The following is a 15,870-nucleotide window of genomic DNA, read 5'->3' on the forward strand; positions in this document are numbered from 1 at the left end:
TCAGGATAACATCTTCAAGGGGTGAGGAGCTATGCCAGGTTCTGGGTACTGGGAAGCTGTGACTTTGGAAAGAACTCACAGCTGTGTGCAAACCGGATGGGAAAGGAGAAGCCCCATGATAAGTTGCCAATTGGAAGACTACTACAATAGTCCATATGAGAAATTATGAAGACTGGAGAAGGCCAGAAATGGAGAGACTAGAGAGAAAAAGAAGGGGTTGGAGATGGGAAGGGCAGACTTTGAGGTTATCTGGACATGGAAGACGAAGGAATGTGTCTGGGTCAGGGGGCCTTTGCTACTGTCACTGAGGTGGTACTAAAGTGACCTATTATGATCATGCAGTCCAACTGGGAGAGATGATGCCTCCAGGCATGTATCTCACATCTCTTCCACAGATATGCTTATTAGTTGCATCTTCCCCTTGACTCTCATGATAAAGATGTCTCTTTCTGAGCCATCAGAACTACTGACATAAAGATTATAGTACTGTTCTTTGTGCACACAGAAAACATCTCAAGACCAGCCTTGCTTCTGAAAAGAATGGAAGGGGGCATTGTAATGCTGTGGTATGCCATAACTTCTGATTGTCTCATATTTCCCTGGTACTTACATATATCAGAGGCGAGGTGGACTAAAGTGAGTTGCATGGCTGTTAGTACTTCGTTAATACCTATGTTTATACTGTCTTAGCTTCTATGTATTAGATGCCAACACAAAATACAGTTAGGAAAGTCATATCTCCTTCTGTTTAGGAGGTTGTTCACTTCCAGACTTAAACATCTTTTAAGAAAGTTTGAAATTCCAGGCTGCAAACCACAGAGTGTGACCATGCCACCCTTATGTTTTAGCAACAAATACCCAAGGGTCACATTTACATATTGCCACATTTCCACCAAACATTCCCTTGTGGGTTGAACTGTGTTCTACTAAGCAGTGCTTCTCAACCTGTAGGTCAGGACTCCTTTGGGATGTCACATATTAGATATCCTGCATTTCAGATATTTACTTGACAATTAATACAGTAACAAAATTACAGTTATGAAGTAGCAATGAAATAATTTTATGGTTGGGGGGTCACCACAACATGAGGTACTGTCCTAAATGGTCACAGCATTGGGAAGATAGAGAACCACTGTGCTAAAGGATATATTTAAACTCAAACCCAGTACACGTGATTATGACCTTATTTGAAAATAGTCTTTACAGATGTGATCAAGTTCAGAAAAAAACATACTTGATTAGAGTCAGGCTTGAGCCAATGACTAGTCTTTATTTAAAGAAAGAAAAATAGATGCAGGGAAGAAATCACTAGCCCATCGTGGCAGAGTTTGGAGTGATGCACACCCACAAGGCAAGGGACCCCCAGGATGAATCCCCACCAGGAAGAGCTAAGCAAGGGTTCTCTCTGGGGCCTTTGAAAACACCTTGGTTTTGGGGTTTCTGATCTTTGAGACCAGGAAATACGGTTCTGCTCTTTAAGAAACTCAGTTGATAGTAATTTGTGCTTGAAGCTAAAGAAACCAGCATATCCTTCAAACTTTAATAGTTTAAAATTTACAGTTCTAGTCCCCCAAATACCAAGGCAAAAACCAGCCACAACTGTAGTGGATAGCCATCCCAGCATTGGCCTGGAAGTTCCAACCCCCATTGAGGCTTCGGCAATGGTCACACCCACAAGGCAGGGCGGAGGAGGAAGCGGAAGACCAAGGATTGGGAAGAGCTCTCTCACTTGGTTCCCGGACTCTGGACGCTGGAGGTAGACCGAGCAGAGTTCTCCAGAGAACACGGCTGGACTGCACTATACCCTTGCCAGACCCTGTAACCTACCCCTTCATTTGTAAGTACCCCACAAAATAAACCTCCCTTTTAACTACGTGGAGTGGCCTTAATAATTTCACCAATACACAACAGGCACAAGATGATTTGAAACTTTCATGAGACAGGCTTTGATATCAGGGGAGCCAGAGAGATGGGCAAGAAGCCTCCTGTGGATAAAGCATAAAGAAAACAGATCACATTCTTTTATCAGGCTGTCTTACAGGGCAATAGACTGCCATCTAAGAAGTGAGGGGAAATTCCCCATAATTCCTCAAGAAAATAAGGACAGTCAGAAAACCCTCCTATCCCCTGACAGCATATCACCAAATGAGAGATGGGGAATAATAGAAAAGATGGAGAGGATATAAAACGGGCCCCAGATATGGAGCATTGCTGGATTAACTCCAGCAGCATTTGTGTATATTGTCATGTCAATAAAATTACTGAAATTGAAACCTGAAATTGAACAGAGTGTGAAGGAAAGACGATATTACTCAAGGGATCCAGGCAGTAAATATTCACATTAAGAGGAGGTGATATCATGGAAGGTTTCTGTGCTTTGTGATGCCATTGAAGTCCAAACAAAGAGGGTATAATTTCATTATTTCCCTCTCTGCCATTCTCCGCAGCACAGAGCACTTGCCTGTAATGAAATTGGGCTCCTGAGAAGTGAAATCAGAGTTCAAAGATGCATCAGTAGGTTGGAGCGCATATTCATTTGTTCACAAACCTTGTGGGGCTGCTTTCTCTCAATTAGGAGCCACGCACTTTCCTTACTCACCAGCAGGAACTGATGTGAAGAACAGGCAATGTCCCATTCTTGGACAAGGGAGAAGGCTGAGTCTGAGAGTGACTGAGATTAGCTCAGTGAAATAGCTAGAATCCCAACTTTCCCCTCACCTCTGCTTTCTCACTTGTGGGATGTTTCCTTTTGGTCCCTTCTTCATCCTGGAGACCCTTACTATATTCCAAGTGCACTCTATTTGTACATGGAGCCCTTGCTATGGGCCTCCCATAGCTTCATTTTCTTCTGGTATCTTAGGGAAAGTCTGGTCTGTATCATTCCTTCTGTGAAGTCTGAGAACCACAAAAGGTAGGTTGTCCCCTTTTCTAGTCCAAAATTCCCTGGCAGTGGTTTTCATCCACAGCAGACTATGTGCCCAACAAGAAGACTGACACCCCAACACCTGATGGGGAAGGATATTGGAAATTCTGGGGCTGGTCTGATCTGTTCATAGAGCAAGTTTCTGCTTCAAAATACACAGAGAGGGCTTCCCACACCCAAAAACCTGCCAATGTGTCCCCTTAGGGATTATCCTTTATTGAAAGAATTGGAGCCTGCTTTAAGTTCTCACATTCTTATAAAAACAAATCAAAGGGAAACAAAACACAGCATCTAATTCATCACTGGATCCCTCTAGGAAAGGCCCAGTGTTGTCAAACGGGTGTGAAGCTCTGCTTTGTCTTTCCTGGGGAAGTTATTAATATTCCGAGCGCCAGATAATTTAGCTGAATTTTTACAACTGATGAGAGGCAGCTCCTATTATGATCCCTGTTTATAAATGGAAACCTACCTTGGAAATGTTAACAATTGTTTTGTTTACCAGGGTTACAGGGTTAGAATTAGAACCCAAATATATGTACATCTCTCCCAACCAACAGCACTGCCATGCCACATTGCCACTCAGGAACTGCAATTTTCAGGGAATGTTGCATCTGGTGACTATCTTGGGTTGTGTGGGCTACTAGAACAAATGCCATGGGCTGGGTAACTTATAAACAGCAGAAGTGTTTTTCTCATGGTTTTGGTGGCTAGGACTTCCAAGGGCAAAGTGGTGCTGGCAGAGAGCTGGTCTCCTGGCCTATAGATGACACCTCTTGCTGTGGCCTTAGAGTGGCAGGTCTGTGGGGCCTTTTAAACAAGGCCACCAATCCTGTACCTGAGGACTCTGACTACGTGCCCTAACTATCTCCTAATGGGTCCCACCTCTTCATACTATCTCTTTTGTGGTTAAGATTTCAAAATATGGATTTTGGAAGATTAAGACATCCAGACTGTAACTGTGATTATCAAAGTAACTCTCTAGACAATGCATAAGCCTGCCTTATAACAGTGCTGACCTTGGTTGTATAGTGCCACCAGCTTACATTTAGTGTCAGAAAACTCACCACTATTTGGGGTCAGATCCAAACATTAGAGTCCATGCTTGGTTGTGATTTGAGGGTGTTACATTTGTACCCTCAGCTATTTAATCATCCTGTTTCCTCTGATACCACATAAAATCATCTCTGTGCTTTGACAACTGGTGGAGCATTTGGTGGTAGGATTGGCCTCTCTCTAAATCTTTGCTTTTTTTATTGTTTTCTTTTTTCTCCTTTTTTTATTTATTATATTTGTGTTTTAATTTTACACATCAGCCATGGGTTCCCCTGTCTTCCCCCTCCCGCCCCCACCTTCCTCCCAGTCCCTCCCCTCCATTCCTATCTCCTCCAGGGCCAAGACTCCCCTGGAGATTCAGTTCAACCTGGTGGATTCAGTACAGGCAGGTCCAGTCCCCTCCTTCCAGGCTGAGCAAAGTGTCCCTGTGTAAGTCCAAGGTTCCAAACAGCCAGCTCATGCACTAAGGACAGGTCCAGGTCCCACTGCCTGGGTGCCTCCCAAACAGTTCAAGCTATTCAGTTCTCTCACTTATCCAGAGGGCCTGATCCAGTTGGGGGCTTCACAGCTTTTGGTTCATAATTCATGTGTTTCCATTAGTTTGGCTATTTGTCCCTGTGCTTTTCCAATCTTGGTCTCAACAATTCACCCTCTTACAGTCCCTCCTCTTTCTCAGCTGGATCAAGAACAGAAAGGGAGAATAAGGAATAACAGACCATGATAAATGAAGACCACATGAGAACAGGAAGAAGCAAAGTGCTAGAGAGGTCCCCAGAAATCCACAATGATACATCCAGTGTAGAGTAGACTACTGGCAATGGTCAAGAGAAAGCCTGATTTGACCTAGTGTGGTGATCAGATGGCCAAACACCCTAATGGTTATGCTGGAACTCTCATCCAATAACTGATGGAAGTCGATGCAGAGAACCTTGGCCAGGCCCCAGGTGGAGCTCTAAATCTTTGCTTTTTATTTAGTTTCTGAACAAGACTTCATCTGTGATGATCTCCAAAAATTTTCAATCCTTAGAACATATGAAAGTTTGTTAAGGCCTCTTCATATTTTTAGAGAGCAGAATTTGGATAATATTGTAGGTATGGTTTGGTCAGGAAATAACAAAGTGCTACTTTTATATCCTGATTTTTACCACATTTATATACTGGTACTCAACATGGTTTTGACTAAGTTTCACACAAGATTAACTTGGACTCTACTCTGGGTTATGATTTGTGAAGACCCAGGCATACCCCCACACCATCAACAAAGAAATTTTATGAGAATAAGCCATATTAAAACATATTAGCCCTTTGTGTATTCCATTGGCTAATGTTTGTAAATTCATGAACATACTCCTCGACTCAAACTGAACTCATTAAAACCAGTGATCAAATTGCAGCTGTCTAAATTCTTCCCCCATGGCTATTTGCCAAAGACTTTCATATAAAAATCTGTAAGTGAAACACTCTTATCAGCTCCAAACATTGGCTAAGCAAACACTATAGATACAGGAAGTGCAGTTTGGATGCAGGCTAAAGTTTTTTTTTATGATTCATCCAGTTTAGAAGCAAGAACAATTGAGATCTTTAGAAACCGGCAAGAAGCATGCTGCCTTCAGTTCTGCCTCCCTTTACCTCCTTCTAGGTGGCAACTGGCCTTTTCCCCTGCACCAGCATGGCAGTATGCTCAGAGTCAGCTGGTGTGTTGGGTCTAGCTAGTGACATCTATTCAGTTTTCCCTAAAGCACTTCTGTGAATTTTGGACAAATGCACTAAGTTCTCTTTTGGCCAAGATATGGTCTCAGTATGCTTGAAAATAACAAGAAGTAGCAATAAGTAATAATTATTTGACAGTCTCTATCTACCTCTTTCTGTCTCTCTGTCTTTATTTAGCCTAACATCCCAATAGAGTAGATGATGTAATTTCCACTATCAAGTATAGTTGCCATACCTGAAGTCCCAGCACTTGGTAGGTAGAAGCAAAAAGATCATGAGTTTACAACCATCTATAGAGTGTGTTTGAGGCCAGTCTGATCCAAATGAGTCTCTATTTCAAAAATTAAAAACCAAAACTCTGTCAATTAAACAACTCTCCAGTCCTCCTTCTCCAAGTCCCTGGCAGCCAATACTCTATTTTCTGTCATTGGGATCTTAGCTACTCTACAACTTTTGTATAAATGAGATCATGTGACATCTATCCTTTTGTCTCCAACTTATTTCACTTAGCACAATGTCCTTTAGGTTTATCCATGCTGCAGCTTATTGATGAATATCCTTTTTAAAGACTGTATAATATTCCATTGTGTGGATATAGCACAGGCTATTTACCCATTCATTTGTTAACAGATACTTGGTCTGCTTTCATATTTTAAATATTATGAAAATATCAATATTAAGGTGTGTGTACAAATACTTCTGAGAGACCCTGTTGATCATTATTTTTGGTAGAAGTGCTAGAACATATGACAGTTATTTGTTTAAACTTTTGAAGATGGGTATAGCTTTATACAGACCTACAGTATGCAATTTGACCATGGGCAGGGGACAAAAAGCATTTGACTGGGAAAAGAACTCCAGATCAGACTTGAACAATGGAGTTGTAATCAGGGACTCCTAGCCTGTGAAAGACACTTCTTTTTTTTCTTTTTTTTACTACTTAGGAGCCAAGTATTTACATGGTACCAAGTTAACTCAAGTTAGTCCTAAATTAAGATTCTACAGTGAGGTATGGAGGGCAGGGGGACCTCTGTTTCAACAGAGCCATATAGAAGATGAAACAAAAATGCTTAAGAAAGGAGAAAAGATGCAGTCATTGCACAACCCATGTGGGAAGGTGCTAAGAGTGGAACTGTTAAAGCTTCCTAGAAGTCTCAAATCTTACTCCTTTGTGAGGGGAGGGGGCTGGACGGCAATGGTTCAGCCATTTAAGTTCCAACCCCTATTGAGGCTTTGGTAATGGGTAATGGTCATGCCTACAAGGCGGGGCTGAGAGAGGATGTTGAAGACCAGCGTTCCGGAGGCCGGGGCTCTCTTAGTTCTAGGACCCTGGATGCTGGAGGTAGACTGAGCAGAGTTCTCTAGAGAACACCGCCAGACTGCGCCATACCTTTCCCAGACCCTGCAACCTATCTATCCCTTCTCTTGTAAGTTACGTCACTAAATAAACCTCCCTTTTAACTACGTAGAATGGCCTTAATAATTTCAGCAATAACTAATAGCAATCCAGCATCTTCTTCATTTCTTCATCTCTTATTAAAAATTATTATGGGGCAGTGCCAAGCATATATAAAGAGAAGATAATGATGAATTGCTAGATGTCTAACACCCACATCAACAAGGATGAATTCACAGCCAACCTTCTTCCTGCTGTGTACCCAGGTATCGGCCTTGCCCCTGCAGGACCTCCCTTGCTCTTCAGCAAATCCCACCCAAAGCATCAATTTATCTGCAAGCCTTTCCCACTATATCTTTGAAAGTTAAAGGTTCTTTTCTTTTTCACCTAAAAAATACAATCAAAGCATCATTCATTATTCATTATTAGAACAGCTATTTCTAACAGCTATCAGTATTTGCATTTTGGCTCATCTTATTCTTTCTATGTTTTACGGTTCTTTCTATGTTTTATGCTGTGATTTCATCTCCCCTTACATTGCAATTATTGATATCTATCCTAAGTCTCTGAACCAGAAGTTCCTCTTCCATCTCTCACTCTTTCTCACTTTTTTTTCCCTTTATAGTGTAGTCATTGAGGAAACAGGGTTGTTTTTCCTAAATACTGTCTGGGCTTTGCTAATTGGATCCCATGGTGTCATTTAATGAGTTCCTCTGTTCCTTTAAATTGGTAGTGAAAGCTAGGGGCTTGATTAAATCAGATTTTATTTTTTTATGTTTTTAGCAACTGCTGCACGGTAGAGTCCTGTACTCTCACCAGGAGAGTTAATGTCCAGGGGTCTGTCTGTGATGTCACATTACCTAGATCCATTGGTTCATCTGTGGTTACTAAATTCTTATTTTCTTATTGCATCATTTTGTCTTCACTTAGCATTTTATTTAATAACATGAAGAAATAATACCCTTGCCGTCAATTCACTTACTTTGAAATGCAGCTCCTTTAAAACAGAAAGGTAAATACTTGATACTTATCCAACTTTATCAGCTTTCAGTAATGAACTGTTTCCCTAATTTCCCATTAGTTACTACTGATTTTACATTTGGTGGTGGTATTTCCTTAGTTTAGGTTTGGATTTGTGCATTGAAACACATTACACTGGTATTAGTCCATTAAAATGTTTATCCTTATTGATGACCACTTGTTTCACCTTTGTGTAATGGGAACCCTTTCAACTTGGATTCCTAGTCCATTTGAAAGAAAGAAAATCCTCTATTGGTCCTCAATTACCACCTTAATATGGTGTTTCAGGCTCATCTTTTGGGTCCCCTCTTTCAGATCTGAATTGTTTTTTTTTTTCAAGGAGAGTCCTTTGGGGAAAAAGTATTTAGAGACCACAATCTGGACCTCAGTATTGTGTAGTGCTATGAGTTAGTCATTGTTCTAAGCTTCTCAACACATGGAGCCAGGATTAAACTCAAAGTATTTCCAAAAATAAAATTCATGAGTTCATACTGAGACTAGAAATTGCAGCTCAGGATTACAGGGTTTCTATTAAATCTCATCGACCTTTTACCTGTAATATTTCTCTAATATTAAAATCACAGTGCTCAAAAATGGACAGTGACTATTTTTTGTGTGCTTTTTGTTTTATTTTGTTTGGGTATTTTTTTTGTCTTATTGATTTGTTTGTTTTGATTTTTGGAATCTTCTTTTTAGAGATGGGAGAGAGAGAGAAGTGCACACACACACACACACACACACACACACACACACATATACACACACACACATCAACATGGTAAAACCAAGCAATGTAATTCACAACATAATTAGATAAATAACACATGTAATATTTTTATGTTTTTTTTTCTTTAAGCTCTGTTCTACTTAGGACTTACATGTTTTAAAGCACCTTGGAATAACTGCTCTGTGTTGTTTTGCCACTAAGTTGAGGTGATAGTTTTTTTCCACTTTGCTTTAGAGTTTTAGAATTTAGAGAAATTAGAATTTACACAATTATTTTGTAAAATTTAACTTTGGTTTAGGCTAGTGTTTAAGTCAATTTGGACGGCTATAGCCAAATATCATGGGCCACAGCTTCCTAAGTTTTCCCACTCTCAATCCCCTTTTTCATAACACAAGACAGGTAGGTATATAAAATAGGTGTGAAAACCAAATGTTTAGTGATATGATCATAAATTTATTTTAAAAATTCTTTGGTATCTATAAAATTTTATTGTTTCTGTGAGGCAACTCTGCCAGAGAACACATTGGCATGCATATAGACAAATAGAAAGTCTTTACTCTCACTGACTGGCCACTGTATGGGGAACTCACCCAAATCATGCCACCCTGAGTCTTGCCCTTCTTGGCTTTGTATGTATAAAAAGCACATCCTGGTTTATCATGCTTCAATTAACAAGAAAAGTTAGTAATAAGTGGAGATACAGAAGCCAAAAAAAATAGAGTTAATATATTTAGGGGCTGTCCTAGAACTATGGACTAAGATGTATTAAGTCTTTATTCTCATTTTGACAGGTGTTGGGGTCTACATGCTGGGCTCTTAGGTCAGAATGGTGCCTTACTACCTTTAATATGGTGTCAATTGTGTTGAGGTCTAGGGGTCTGTACACCATTTATTAAAGACAAAAGCAAATTTACATACCAATGAGAGAGGTGTACTTGTTTACTTTTTTCCACAAGGAATTAAATGTTGGATGAATATTTGATACTGTAGGATGCACAGATTTTAAACATCTTTCAGAATTAATCAATATATTGATTTTTATAATCATCAATGCTGAGAACACAGCTTCATATAAATACAAAATAACAGCACTATGTTTAGGCTTTTTCAGGAATAGTTGGAAATTCTGTTCTAATCTCAAACCAAATTTCCTTTAACAATTCTTTTTATTAAACAGAAGTCATCAATTCAAACAACAATTTTAACCATTAAACAGTCCAATACAATATAACCCAAAGATACTGTAATTTGAAAGTTCCATGTTGAGGAACATAGCTAGGTAGAAGCATATTTAGTGTCTTTGTTTTCAATAATTAAACTACTAGGTTTTTTTTATAAATGTAGGAAAATTTGTATTTATAATAAAAACTGCAATTAGTAACATACAATAGAACTCAAATCTCAGCTAAAGTATTTCGGGAAGTATTTTTTAAAAATAGTATTATTTATTTTTTCTTTAAATATTTCATACATGTATATAAAGTTTTTTGACCTTATTCACCCCTTAATACCTCCCTCTAACTAATCCCAGGACCTATCAACCCATCTCTTTCCTTACTATTATTATTATTATTATTATTATTATTATTATTATTATTATTATTATTTTATTGACTGAGTCCAGTTAATGATGATCATGTTGGCTATCTACTAAGGTGTGAGCAACCTATCAGCAGCTACATCCTCAAATAAAAGTGACTTTTCAGAAAATGATTATTTACTTTCCTACACAGTTTGAGGACTGTTGACATATATAAAACTGAGCCCGAATAAGTGCACCGTGTCTTTGCAATGCCAGTGTAAGGGAGACTTGGTCAATGTGAGAGCAGTACCCATTCAAAACTTTAAGCTAAGGTAATTTTATATTATGTAGCAGTTCTCCAAAGCACCTTGAGCAGGAATATTAACATAAATGTAAATCTGCATTGCTTGAAAGGAGTTGTAAGCTTTTTTTATTTGTGATAAAATTACATAGGAATGATAATATCTTTGGAAAGCCATTGGTACTGTGGCAAAAGTACTTGGTGATACAGATTCTGGTAAAAAAAAACAAAAAAAACCATGCATGTTATTCCATCTCCATGTAGGAAAAAGTATACTTGTACAATGTTTTGTACTTGTATTTCTTTTTATTTAATTTATTTTTTTATTTTCTGGAGCTGAGGACCAAACCCAGGGCCTTGCGCTTGCTAAGCAAGCACTCTACCACTGAGCTAAATCCCCAACCCTTGTACTTGTATTTCATGTTATTAAAACAGTGATATTCAAAAAGTGACTGGTTGTTCTTCAGTAACCATTAACTGCCCATAGCTCTCACTCTACAGGTAGGGGTCTCAGGATCACCTAGCCCATCCATGCCAGAATTTTGACCTGCTTGATCTTGTGCAAATCTCATGTGAGGAAACACAGCTGCTGTGAGTTGATGTGTGTATCAGACATGTTATATGCAGATGATAGCATTTCATAGCCTTCCTCCCTGCCCTCCAGCTCTTTCTTTCTGACTCCTTTTCCACACTGTCCTCAAGTCTTGGATGGGGAGAGGCTGTTAAAGATGACATCAAAGGTTGAGCACCTGTAGTCAAATATTCTCAGCATTTTGACCAGTTAGTAAGTCTCTACATTAATCACCACCCACTAAAAGAAGCTTCTCTGACCAGTGTTGAGAGCAGCACAAATCTATGGCTATAAACATCAAGTAGGTAGTTGGACAACATGACCATTTAGTGAAACAGCATCAGTAGGTTTCTCCAAATGGCCTATGCTATCTCCAGTCTCAGTCTTTTGACCTGGTTTACAGTCCCAGACATACAATGTCTCCTGTGGACCAGTCCTCAAATTCAAGGAAGTAATTGACCCCTGTAACTCTCATGCTATTATTCCCCAGGAGGCACAATTAATCTTGCGGGCTGATATCATAGCATGAAGACTCCAAGATTATGTAAGACTACTGACATCTTTCTTCCCTCCTCAGCCTCCATACTACCTTCTAGCACTAGGAAAGCCAGCAAGAGGGAAAGAGTTAGTTTCCTGGTCATCTTTGAGACTGACTTCACTATGTCCTATAACTGAAGTGGGTGAGGTCTGTAGCAATCAGATCTTACCATTTAGTTATGCGAACAACCAAGAGCAATGGTGATAGTCCATGTTGTTTTGGGAGCCACCGGGCCTCCCCGATCAACACCTAGGGATGTGCTCATGCCTGGAACTGAGATTTAATGACCATTTATTTGGGGAATAGTATTGTTCACCATTCAGCATATACAGTTAAACTCCTCTTTTAATATTATATTTTTAAACGAGCTTATAAGCTAGTGAGGTTTTATAAGGCTTCTTCATACATCCTTAGCTTTGTGTAACCCACTTCTAGCCCCTGCTCCCCTGTTTCCCGGCCCCTGACCTATCCTCACTTAAACCTTTAACCCTGAGTACTCACCCTCAATTCTTTCATGGCACCCATGTTTTATTTTCACCTTTAATTATTGTTTTGCAAGATCACAGATTTCATATATCCTTAAATTTGGTTAAACTTTCTGCCACCCTTATTTCTTTACCCTCACCCCTCTGTTTTTGAACCTTTTCACCCCTCAGTGTTCCCTTCCCTGCTTTTATATTACCTTTGTTTTCTAATTAACTCCCTAAGTGCATTCCCCACACAAAACAGTCCATTTCTAGTTTCTTGGCTTCCACATGTACTTTAGGCTACAAACACAACACAAAATATTTGAAGCTAGGACCCAAATATAATAGAGAACATGTGGCATTTGTGTTTGGGATCCTGGATAACCTCACTCACTATAATTTTTTCTAGTTCCATCTATTTACCTTTAAGTTTCATGATTCTGTTTTTCTTACTCTTATATCCATAAGCTTACTCTTTTTGTTTGTTTGTTTTTTTGAGACAGGGTTTCTCTGTAGCTTTGGAGCCTTCCCTGGAACTCACTCTGTAGACCAGGCTGGCCTTGAACTCACAGAGATCCTCCTGGCTCTGCCTCCCGAGTGCTAGGATTAAAGGTGTGCGCACCACCACCCGGCTATGTTTCCTTATTCATTTATCAGTTGATGGGCATCCAGGTTGATTTTATTCCCCAGTTATGATGAATAGAGTTGCAATGAACATGGATATACAAGTATCTCTGTAATAAGATATGAAGTCCTTAGAGTATATACTCAGGAGTGGAACATCTGGATCATAAGGTAATTCTGTTACTGATCTTTTAAGAGACCTCCAGACTGACTTCCAAGGTAACTTTTTTACCTTACACTGCCACCAGCAGAGCCTAAAGTGTCCCTTTCCCCACATCCACACCAGCATTTATTGTCATTTGTGTTCCTGATGATCATTGTTCTGATTAATGTAAGATGGAACCTTAATGGTTCCGAGTAAATTTCCTTGCTAGCCAGGGACATGCACTTTTTAAAGTGTCAGTAGCTTTTTGTATTTCTTATTTCAAGAATTTTCTGTTCAGTTATGCAGCCCATTTAAGACATTTTTTCTTCATGTTTAGATTTTTGAGTTCTTTATATATCAGACCCCAATCCTTGGTCAAAGATTTCCTCCCATTCTGGAGGCTACCTCCTGACTCAACTGACAGCTTCATCTCCTGTTCCGAGTCTTAGGAAGTGTATTTTGATGCTGTATGGAATGATACTGTGTGTGCTTGGTGTGTTCATAACCGAGGCTGTAATGAAATCAAACAATGCAACATGGATATGGGTGAAAATTATCAGAAATACCTCAGGTTCATTAGGTGCTTGAATTTGAATTCATTTCTGTTGTTGCATATTCAAAAATCTTTTACTTAGAGTTGGGAGCTTGCCACTGAGGAAAAATGGTTCTTCCTCCCTCTACAGCCTTGACAGCTTGTAACTCTTCATCTAGGGGTGAGGACTTATGAGAGTTTCCTCCATCCATGTGGGCATGAGGAGTGGTGTGCTCTTTGCTCGTCCTGTTCAGGTGACCCTATTGTTGAGCCCCCAATATATCAGGCAATAGTAAGTAATTGGACTTGGTATATTGAAGAAGGGTCATGAATTTGAGAGGGAGGTGGGGGACACAGGAAGAGTTGGGGGGACAAGAGGGGTATACATGAATTGGATGTAGTGTACTCAGTTATTACATTTTCCAAAAATTAAAAAAAAAAGATGGAGAGCAATAGAAGAAGATATCCAAAGCTGACCTCTGGCTTCTACTTGTGCATATATAGGTGAGTAAACCTGCTTACACACACACACACACACACACACACACACACACACACACACGTAAACAAACGTGAATATACACACACATACAAGAACACACACACACTAAAATTTTAAAAAAAGTCTTACTGTTGCCAAACTTGTCATGACCCCCCACATTCTGGTGTGTAACCCCAGTATCCCTACATTGACTCTGGAGCTTATAAACTGAAGGTACCCTTTCTTGCAGCTCTGGAGGTGAGACTGAGCATCACATTGCCAGCATGGTTAGCTCTGGTGAGGGCCTTTTTGGAATTTAGACTGCTGTCTTCTCTCTACATCACATCTCCATGGTAGAATGAAGGAGGTTTGTGATCTTTTGTAAGTACATTAGTCCCATCTACAGAGGCTCCCCAACATCCCACCTCCTAATACTGTCACTGTGATGGTTAGGATTTCACAACATTCATCCGTTACAGCTTGTCTCTCTTCTTCATACTAAAGTTTGTCAGGAAACTAATGTTTGATTTAATACTCTGTGGCTCTTTTAGCCTTCTCTGAGCCTTACATGATTCTATCACCCTTAGATCTACCTGAAGTTAACACAAACACAGGAACTGTCTGTGGGTAACGGGTAGGATTCAACCCCCCCACCCAGGCCCTGGCCTGTTGCTCTTTCTTCCTCCTGACTCTTCTGTTTTATTTTCTGGCTCTGATGGTCCAAACCACAAACTCCCAGTTTTTCATTTTTGTTTTCTCCAGAATAAATGGATTTATTGGAACTGGCATCTGGAGAAAGTAGTGCTTGATATACCAGACTGAGGGATGTGGCAAGGAAGCTGATATGCAGATATTATTATTAGGATCTCTCTCTTTCTCTTCTCCAGCAGACTCCTCTTAAGTTCAGACAGTACAGGGCTCTGCTGGGAATGCAGCTTTACCATCCCCCAAACATTCTATCAAGCTCCCTTTATTTTTAAAACCTTGGGACTCTTTTCTTAATCTGTCTTGTTCATTTCAACTGCTCCTGTTATAAATAGAGAGAAATGCCATGTTAGACCAATCTTACATTTACGCTCCAATGTCAGCTCTAAACATTGCATATTTTCTAGTTGTTGCTGTTCCAAACCTACAGAGAGGTAGCTACAGAGAGGGGGAATGAAAAAGGCCTGTGTTGCTTTCTGATCCTTCCTTATCAAGGAGGGTCATTTGACAGGGAGCCTCAGGCTTGGGCAGTAGGATTTCTCCTCACCTTCCTACACACAATAACACAGTGAGGCACTGAAGGTGTGATAGAAGACTAGGCTGGCAAGACTTGAAGGCTGAAAATACAGACCTGCTCTGGGGAAGGAAGGGGAGGTCTGCTGGCTGGCTTGGTTACATGGTCTCTCTAGATGTTTTCTCCCCCTTCATCTTTTTCTCATAGTCCTGGCTTGTCTGTAGTGAGTGTGTGTGATAGCAGGAGTAGTGCGTGCGCGTGTGTGAGGGTGAGTGTGAGTGTGTGTGTGTGTGTGTGTGTGTGTGTGTGTGTATGTGTGTGAGTGTGTGCGCACATGCGTGCACGCAAGGGAATAAGATTCACAGGATTGTACCATTCTAGAAAAGCAGAATTGGGGGACCATGGACTCCTTAAGGCACAGCTGCAAGCCACTGGTTCTGGGGTTCTGCGGGCTCAGAACTCCTTGCTGACTCTGTGCCTGGACTCCATTCATCATTCTTTTCCCATCAATCTCTTAACTGGAGACATTCATCTCCTCTTTGCAACCTAAACCAAGCATTGGTCTGGGTTCCCATATCTAAACATCCTTAGAAATGTCTTATTAGCAGAAAAATATGTACCCAGGGTCTCCATATGTTCAA

General features: G+C 40.1%; 1 long non-coding RNA gene across 1 annotated transcript in view; it reads right to left on the reverse strand.

The window, feature by feature from the left end:
• Positions 1-1,865: 1,865 nt before the first annotated feature.
• The window catches only part of LOC118586736, a 115,331-nt gene continuing 101,326 nt past the window's right edge, over positions 1,866-15,870 (reverse strand). Inside the window, exon 4 of the long non-coding RNA XR_004945401.1 lies at positions 1,866-1,985. This is a non-coding gene — a long non-coding RNA (uncharacterized LOC118586736). The remainder of the gene's footprint in view (positions 1,986-15,870) is intronic.

The sequence above is a fragment of the Onychomys torridus genome, chromosome 7 (genome assembly GCF_903995425.1).
Source record: "Onychomys torridus chromosome 7, mOncTor1.1, whole genome shotgun sequence".
Classification (NCBI taxonomy): domain Eukaryota; kingdom Metazoa; phylum Chordata; class Mammalia; order Rodentia; family Cricetidae; genus Onychomys; species Onychomys torridus.